The 7,348-nt window shown below is 39.6% G+C and overlaps 1 pseudogene; it reads left to right on the top strand.

The window, feature by feature from the left end:
- The first annotated feature begins 1,975 nt into the window (after window positions 1-1,975).
- On the top strand, window positions 1,976-5,481 carry LOC136392292 (galectin-1 pseudogene; annotated as a pseudogene).
- The last annotated feature ends 1,867 nt before the right edge of the window (window positions 5,482-7,348 follow it).

Genomic DNA, 7,348 nt, shown 5'->3' with positions numbered 1-7,348 from the left:
ACTGGCTGCAACTATAGTGAAGGAGCTGTTGTGCAGGTGTCAGTCCTATGGAGCAGAATTTGCTTCAATGGGACTTTGGTGCTCACTGAGCCTACTTCCTGAGTGTGTCCCTTGTGGAGATGGTAGGGTTGTAATCTGGCATGGTCTGAGGCTATCTATCAGGACCTTCTGGAAGATACAAGGTCAGTCACTGCCTGTGCTCTGCCTGGGACACCTGGCACAAGCTACAGAGCAATGTGCAGATGGCTGCCGCTTGTGCTGGGCTTAGAGGTGCCCAGGAGAAGCCATGCTGTGAACCAAGATTAGCAGCTGCTAGTACCAGGCCTGGGCCGCTTAGCAGGAGGTATGGGCTATACAGAGGATAGATGCTGCTTCTTTGAGAGATTTTAGAGAAGTTTGAAGCATGAGCCAAGACAGGCCATTTGTATGAAAAAGCCACTGGAAATGGCCTGAGTGGGCCCACAAGTTTGGGGGGAGGGGTCTCAGGAAATTACCTGGGTGGAATTGAACAGTGTGAGCTAGGTTGATAAAAACTCAGATATCATGTCTTGAAATAAAAAAATGAATAATACATTAGTCCTTGAGCTTAAAAAAGAAAATTAATACTATTTTTTGATTAATGGAAAAAAATATTCAGGGCATTTACTATGAGTGAGGTTCTGTATCAGGTATAGAAATATACAGGAAATCCAGACAAATAAGGTTCCTGCCCTCCTGGTGCTTACATTCTAGTGGGGGAGACAGATCACAAACAAATAAATGCAGATAATTCCAACAGTGGTATGAAGAAAAATAAAACAGCATAATGTTTTAATGACTGGCCAGGGATAGTGGTCATATAAAAAGCTCCTCTGAAGAAGTGACCTTTTAGGTTGAGATTGAATGGCAATAAAGATCCAGCCATGTGAGGGTCAGTAGGACAAAGTTGCGAGAAGAGGGGAAAGCAAGTGCAAGGGCCTCAGGATAGAAATAGACAGTACCCAACAGATTCTAAAGAACCTAGCTTCTTTACGGCACTGGGATCTGCTACCCACAGCGTCAGCACCAGTCTTGGATGTGTTCTCTTCATGCTTTCTCCTCCAAGTTCAGTGGGGAAAAGTCTGGCTTTTTTCACCTCTCCTAAGAGTCAAGACCATCTTTCTCAAAAATTTTAGTAAATTTATTGTCCAAAATGAGGTCGTGTGCATTTTCCTAAGCCAATCACTGGCTAGGGGAATGGGCTTGTCCTGTATCAGTCAGTCCTATCCCTACTGCAGTCATCGGTTCCCCTAACTGCATTGGTTCTTCTGAGTGTGGGGAGGGGAGTTGGGGTGTTTGGGAGGGGGAATGGGATGGATGTTGAGAGTCAACCATAATGTTACTACACCATAGTAAGTTTAGATTTTATTCCAGTGCAATGGGAAGGAGTAGAGGGACACGATCTATTTATGTTTTTAAGGACACAGGGCAGATATTTGCAACACATTTAATTAGAAAAAACAACATTAAAAATATAAAGAACACCTAAATATAAATAGGAAAAGGACAAACAACCCAATAGAGAAATGGGGAAAAAAGAACTAAACAGGCATTTCATAAAAAATGGAAGTAGGATTGGCAAATAAATAGTAATGATGGAAATGCAAAATAAAATTATAATATGATGCCACTTTATATTTAGATAGGCAAACATTTTAAAGGTGGACATTAAAAAGTACTATGGAGAATTCTTACATACTGCTTGTGGGAGTATAAATTAATATTACACTTTGGAAAATATTTTTCAACATCTTGTAAAGTTGAAGATGACAAACTCTATAAGCTAGCAACTTTGTTCATGAGTACATATTCTAAAGTTACTCTGTCCAATATGGTAGCCAGTAGCCACTGTGGCTATTTACATTTAAATTAATTAAAATTAAATACAATTAAAATTTACTTTCTCAATTGTAGCAGTCACATTCCAAGTGCTCAGTAACTACATGTGGCTACTATAATGGACAGCATAGATATAGAACATTTCATCATCACCGTAAGTGCTGTTAGACAGCCCTGCCCTAGAGGTATTTTTGTATACGTGCACTGGGAGTCATAGTCAAGACTATTTATTTTAGCATTGTTGGTGATTGCATACAACCTGGAAAAATCCAATAGTTTATTGACGAGAATTTGCATGAATTGTGACATATTCATATAATGGAATACTACACAGAAGTGCAAATCAACATGGATGAAATTCAGAAACATAATGTTGTGAGCTAAAAGCAATTTGCAAAGCAAATGGCATTCAGCCATTTTTTAAAGTTCAAAAGCAAGGAAAATTAAATAATGTATTGTTGAGAGATATATACATATATGGCAAAAGAAAATTTTTTAAAAATTTTTAAAAATTTTTTTAAAATTACACATCGAATTCAAGGTGCTGTTTGTCTTTGGGAAAGAGACACAGTCAGCTTCAAAGGTACAGACAATACTCTATTTCTTAAACAGTGATGGGTACGTGGATGTTTATTTTATCTGTTATACCTAATTTATGCATTATCTATATATTTGTATACATGAATTTATTTTCAAAAAAAAGATCACTGTGGCTGCAGTGTAAATGAGGGACTTAAGAGAGACAGTAATAGAAGTGAGAGACTTGTTCAGAGACTATACTTTATCCAGGAGAAAGGTGAATGGTAACCTGGATCAAGAAGGCAGCAGTGGTGTCGAAAAGAAATGGATGAATATGGCCTGTAACCATTATTCTCTGGTAGAGGTTTGCAGGGTGTGCTGTGGAGCATGGAAGAGGAATATCTAAGTCAGACTGGGAGCTTTAGGGAAAGCTTCTTGGAAGAAATGACAGACCATCTGAGTTTGGGACAGTTAGGACTTTGCTAGGTGATAATGACAGGAAAGGCATTCTATTTGGAGGTAATGGTTTATGCAAAGATCTTAAAGCAGCAAGTCTCTGTATGGAAACTAAAGAGCTGGAGGGCAGGGACCAAACATGGAGAGCCAGCTGTGCACACTGAGAGGTTGAGATCTTATTCTGAAAGATGAGGGAAACTGCCTCCATTTTTCTTTCATTTTGCCCAGGAGAAGAGAAGATCCCTGTAAACAACAAAGTAAGGCACTAGTAAAATGCTCTGAAAATCTAGCCACAAGGAAGTCCTGGCTGGCCTACTCTGAAAATGCTTCTCTTTGCACTTATTGTCAATGTAAGAAATATCCAAACCTCTAAGAATCTTTATGAGTTTATTCGAGCCAAACTAATGACAGTTGCTAGAAAGCAAAATCTCAAGGGATTGAGAAAATGCTCCGGAAAATGCCAGTTTCACCATTTATTTTATACATCAGAATCAAAAGGGAAGCCATAAGGGGTTACATGAAATTCATTGGTAATAGATTAGGGAGGCAGGAGAAAGCAAAGCAGGCAAATCTCTAGGACTGAATAAAAAGTAAAGCATATGGACACATACTTCTTTTACATAGGTAGGTATAGTATAGCTAACAATTACAGCCCAGAGAGATGGTATACAGGAGAACAAAGTAACAATGAGGGGCTCTGTGTTCTGGTGGGAGATTGTGCGCTGAGGGCTCCAGAAAAGGGGATTGCTCTGATGTTCCAAAGCCATGTTATCAGATATGTTATCTTAGACACAAAAAGACAACAGACAGGCTCAGTTAAGTAACATTGGCCTTTGTTAGGACAAAATAAGCCCTAGGACATAACTACGCACCGTGAACTGTTTTTAGTTTTAGAAGGTTTTAATTTCAGACCAACCTGTGTGGTTACTGTAGGTCTCTGAGTTTGTAAGGCTGCCTCCATGCAGACCTCCCTGAGCTTGTCAGGTTTAGTATGTGGCCCCTTTTTCATCCACACGATGATTACCAAAACCTAAACCTAAATTTTGTGGAATTTGAGAAGGACTGAAATGAAGATAAAAGGCAAAGAAGGGCAAATGGAAGAGGAAATGATAGAGATGAGGAAGGAGGAATTGGACCATTGAGAAAATAATAATTAAATACCATTGGAGACCATAGACCAGGGGTACCCAAACTACGGCCCCGCGGGCCACATGCGGCCCCCTGAGGCCATTTATCCGGCCCCCACCGTACTTCTGGAAGGGGCACCTCTTTCATAGGTGGTCAGTGGAGGAGCATAGTTCTCATTGAAATACTGGTCAGTTTGTTGATTTAAATTTACTTGTTTGTTATTTTAAATATTGTATTTCTTCCCATTTTGTTTTTTTACTTTAAAATAAGATATGTGCAGTGTGCATAGGGATTTGTTCATAGTTTTTTTTTGTAGTCCGGCCCTCCAACGGTCTGAGGGACAGTGAACTGGCCCCCTGTGTAAAAAGTTTGGGGACCCCTGCCATAGATCCTGGCTTCCTTTTAAGAATGCTTTAGACTAGCTTTGCTTAAAGCTGCAATGAATAAACCCATAGTTTTAAGTTCTTTTTTGTTTATGCACTATAATCTTTAGTATCTGAAGCAAATATTTAAATATAATAATCATGACATTCTTGTCCTCTTTTCAGAGACTTTTCCTGAGGCAAAGCATAAAAATCTCAAAGTTAACATGCAGGAGCTGGTGACTGAAATCCACTTTTTTCAATATACACCCTTTGTAATATTTTCTTACCAGATTTCCAGTTTTGCTTTTAAAATTAGTACTTTTTAAAATTTTAATTTTCTTTCTTTTGTTGAGAAGAATGATACATCAGAAGTAAAACTGGATCCCTTTTTCTAATTTTTTTTAAATTTTAGTGAGAGAGATAGACAGACAGACAGAAAGGGGGAGAAATGAACAGCATCAACTCATAGTTGTGGCACTTTAGTTGTTCACTGATTACTTCTCACACGTGTCTTGATGAGGGCGGGAGGTGGGGCTCCAGCTGAGCCACTGACCCCTTGCTCAAGTCAGCAAATCTTGGGCTTCAAGCCAGTAACCTCGGAGTTTCAAACCTGGGCGCTCAGCATCCCAGGTCGATGCTCTATCTACTGCACCAACATCTGGTTAGGTAAAACTGATCTCTTGAGTGGAGTCTTTGGACAGCTGGTGCCCCTGACCCCAGGATCATTCTCTTGTCCTCAGTCACAGTTTGTGGTCTGATTGTCAGCAACCTGAATCTCAAACCTGGGGAGTTTCTCCAAGGGTGGGGGCAAGGTGGCATCCGATGCCAAGAGTTTTATGCTGAACCTGGGAAAAGATGGCAACAATGTGTGCCTGCACTTCAACTCTTGCTTAGATATGCTTAGGGACATCAACTCTATTGTATATAACAGCATGGAAGCAGGGCCTGCAGGACGTGGGGAGCTGAAGCAGCTGTAGTCTGCCTTCCCCTTCCAGCCTGGAAGTGTCACAGGTGTGTATCTCCTTTGATCAGGTAGACCCAATCATCAAGCTGCCAGAAGGATACACATTCAAGTTTCCAACCACCTCAACCTGGAGGCCATCAATTACCTGCAGCAGAAGGTGACTTTGATATCATGTGTGTGGCCTTTGAATGATGTCAACCAAACCAAAGCCTCCAGTAAAGTCAGCTGCCTTTGTTCCCCCTGGGAGGGGGAAATAAACCCACGAAGTAAAACTGAACACATTCACAGAATAACATGCATATTACCCTGAAAATGGATGAAAGCAATGGTCTCTCTTGTTAGGATGGGGGCGGATTTTGTTGCTTAAAAGCCCTCAATTAGAAAACCTGATGTCTATATTAAATAAGAAAGGCAGCATATAGTTGAGGTCAAGGTTTCAAGGCCATTAGACCAGGTTTTATGCCTTAATTACTATTTATAGGCATAAACAGTCATTTAATCTGAGTCTTAGTTCCCTCTTCTGAAAAGTGGGATTCTAGCTACAGCTAAAATTTATCGAGTGCTTGCTATGCCACAGGTCTTACAATGTACAAATTTTAGCTCATTTATTCCTCACCACAACCCTAAATCAGGTGGTAATTTTATTATTGCCCCCTTTTTTATAGATGAGGAAATGCAGGAACAGAGAGGTTAGGAAACTTGCACATCATTACACAGTTGGTAAAGTGGTAGAGTAAGGATCTATACCCAGGTATCTGATTCCAAAGACTAAGAATTTAAACTCTTCAAGCCTAAGGCTTGAAAGATATAATGCAAGTGGAAGCATTTTGAAATTTAAGTACTTTAGACATGCCAATCTAAGTAGTAAACCTATAGATTTATAAATTGGTAAGTGTTATGTGTTATTTTTCAACTTGCAACAAAGCAACCATTTACACATATTCCATTGATGGATCCTTTTGCTCTAGGTTTTGACAAATGGAACATAATCAGAATGTTTTTCTTAGGCACGTACATATGCAGCTGTTAAATTTTCACATTGGCCTATTTTAATTGTCTGACATAGGTAGAAAATCATGATGACCACTCAATGTGGCAAACAAGAATCAATGATAGAAACCTTGATTAGATAATTAATAGCATTTTGGATTCAAAATGCATTATGCCTACATTTAGAGTGATCAAAAGAGATTGTTAGAAATTTTTAGCAGAATTATGAACTTGATAATAAGCCATTGAATATTTTCTTAAAAACAAATATAATTGACATTTCAAATTGGAGCAAAGTCCTTTAGACTGGTCATTTCCAAGTGAGCCAAGTTTGTTATTAAACACTTTTATGAGTACTATAACTATAAAATTCAGGAATTCAAGGCTATGATTCTTTAGTGATAAAGTTCATATCCGTTTTGTTGGAATGTTTTAAATGATGTCCTTGAGCTGCCTATAAATTCTACAAATAGCTGGAGTGACACATGACTTGTTTGGGGCTGAGAATCTGTTCAGAAGAAATATATAGTTTGCAAAATGATACACAAAGTGGTAGTAAGGACTCCTAGGAGTTGTTTCATTATGATTAAATTTATTTTAATATCAATCATATAATATGAAGATTCACAGGATCTTAGAGATTATTTTTTGGTCTAGTACCTCAGTTTGGAGTCTCTGAAAGATTATCTGATATCCTTATATCCTTGTGGTGAGCAGCTCATTAAAGGCCAAGCCAGAATGAGAGGTCCGTTTTAAAAAGCAACTGTTGGGCCCTGGCCAGTTGGCTCAGGGGTAAAGCGTCAGCCTGGCATGTGGAAGTCTTGGGTTCAATTTGCAGCCAGGGCACACAGGAGAAGCACCCATCTGCTTCTCCACCCTTCCCCCTCTCCTTTCTCTCTATCTTTGTCTTCCCCTCTGGCAACCAAGGCTCCATTGGAGCAAATGAGTATGGCTCCATGGCCTCCGCCTCAGGCGCTTGAATGGCTCTGGTTGCAACAGAGCAATGATGCCCTGGCTGGGTTGTTCAGTGGATAAAGCCTCTCCCAGTGCACCAAAGTTGCAGGTTCGA

The sequence above is a fragment of the Saccopteryx leptura genome, chromosome 2, assembly GCF_036850995.1.
Source record: "Saccopteryx leptura isolate mSacLep1 chromosome 2, mSacLep1_pri_phased_curated, whole genome shotgun sequence".
In the NCBI taxonomy this organism is placed as follows: Eukaryota; Metazoa; Chordata; class Mammalia; order Chiroptera; family Emballonuridae; genus Saccopteryx; species Saccopteryx leptura.
This window is presented reverse-complemented; position numbering and strand designations above follow the sequence as displayed.